Raw genomic sequence first — 2,080 nt, forward strand, 5'->3', positions numbered from 1 at the left:
CAGAGATCACCTCTATGAGGATGGATTTTGTCTATAAATAAATAGCATCTCTGGTGAGTATGATGTATTTAATTTAAATTTTGTATGTTTCTGTCATGTTATTAAATCAATATTGATTCTGAACTGCTCCAGATGATGTACGTGGCACAGTTGCGGTTGTAGTGTAGAGGTTTTGGAGTTGTCTTAACTGAGTTTCTTGCTTTAGTAAAAATGGTATTCACCCTCAATACACAAAATACCTCTTTCTCTGGAATGTCACGCTTCGTTATATTGCATTTTTGTATAGTATTGATGGTTTCTATAATTGCAACATACAGTGGCGTTATTAAAAGATAAATTAAGTCCCCACTAAAGGCCCAGGTACCAAGTGCATGGCCCGCCACTGGCCTCTTTTATCATTGTGGTTTATAGAACAAATGCTTTTTGGGCCCCATGAGGATTTTTTATTGCAATACTGTGAGTGGCCGCTGAGCAAACTGGCTGAACGGCTGAGTGACAGTGCCCAAGGTTTTCCATCACTTTGATTTTCAGTCAAAAAATGGTGGCTGCACTGCCACAAGTGCCATCTAGCAGCTATTTTTTAAAAAAAAAGCAACTGTACACAGACATCTACTCACAATGCACTCTAGATTGCACCGACAGTTACTTTCATGCTACTTGGACCTGCCAACCAGTTCATTCCCTCTGGATAGTAGTGACAGAGAGACTCTCCACCATCTTGGGCTGTAGAATCCCTCCTTCTCCATCACTTTGCTTACTCGGTAATATCACAGATGTTGACCACCTACCAATTAAATACAAAAACCCACTCTTCATTTTTCTAGCTATTGCCATGGAAACGATCTTTCAAAACCATACATAAACCACTGGACCAACCTTCTGACAGAATACATCATATTAGAGAAAATGACATCCACTCACGAGAATAGTTTATCAGCTTTTTATGACACATGGAACCCATTTTTAACACATTTCAACTTGAACCAAACACCTGGAGCTGAGGCCACACACATTCCCACCAACCTCTAAAAATGTAACAAGCTGATTTTATTAGTAGTACTGTTATCATCATTTTTATTGGTAATGTATTTATTTTTAATTTTCCCTCCTTTTCCCTTTCTTGCATTTCATAGACTGCATAAGTTGGAAATACCCACACTTCACACACTACAATCTTGTAAAACACTCTATATCCTTTTGTAATATAATGTAACTGTTGTCTTGTCTCCCATGTTCGGTCCTGTTTTGTTAGTGTTACTTTGTTTCAATAAAAAAGGAAGAAAAAAAAGCAACTGTACAAACATAGCTGTACGTAACATGCATTAGGATATAGCCTACACAGACTACATAAGCTCTTTTTATTCTCAAGTGATATCACTAACATTTAAATGAAGAGATAAAACTGACTTACCTGTAGCGGCCAAGTTGAGCCTAGGTCTTAATAATGAACAGAACTCAGCCGCACGGTGTAAAACGGACAGCAAACGTCTCTTACTGGACCTGCCAACTCTGGTCTCCACTGATCCATTGAGCGGCTTCTACATCTCACTGATGTCCGATGGAACGATGGCGCGCTACTACATCGTCCGACATCTCAGCCAATCACGTCTGTCACCTGCTTCACGGGCGCTTTATTCACTCCCTGTTTCCTAGGTGACGGAAGTAGTGGCGCGTGGCCAGAGGGCGGACACCTACACAGCAGAGCCAGCTTGTATAAATAAGGTAGGCCCGTTATAAACGTTGGTTCACGCCAAACACAGGCCTGAAAATAGTCATCCGACAGAAAAAGCTTTGAAAACTTGTATACTTTGTAGGCTTCTTTATTAAGTATTTGTAGCTTTCCCTTTATTTATTTATTTCATCTAGTTAATTCTGTTATTGTTTTTACCCCTGGCGCTGTTCTGTTCGGTTATGTTTTCATTATGTGTTATTTCTATTTTGTGAAATAAAGTATACATACATGCATATACCAAGGGCTGAAAGAAGAGCTAGAAAAGATGTGTAAGGTGAAGGCACAAGTGGTCCCCGTGGTAATAGGACCATTGGGGGCTGTGACCCCCAAACTGGGAGAGTGGCTCCA

At 40.0% G+C, this 2,080-nt stretch overlaps 1 protein-coding gene across 1 annotated transcript in view; it reads right to left on the reverse strand.

Annotated features, from left to right (window-relative positions):
• LOC109959666 (3-hydroxy-3-methylglutaryl-coenzyme A reductase-like) overlaps nt 1–1,709 on the reverse strand; it is a 36,396-nt gene extending 34,687 nt beyond the window's left edge. The window contains exon 1 of the mRNA XM_020599204.1: nt 1,412–1,709. The gene's annotated coding sequence lies outside the window, so the exon portion shown is untranslated. The remainder of the gene's footprint in view (nt 1–1,411) is intronic.
• Nucleotides 1,710–2,080: the final 371 nt, after the last annotated feature.

The sequence above is a fragment of the Monopterus albus genome, unplaced genomic scaffold, assembly GCF_001952655.1.
Source record: "Monopterus albus unplaced genomic scaffold, M_albus_1.0 scaffold40.1, whole genome shotgun sequence".
Classification (NCBI taxonomy): Eukaryota; Metazoa; Chordata; class Actinopteri; order Synbranchiformes; family Synbranchidae; genus Monopterus; species Monopterus albus.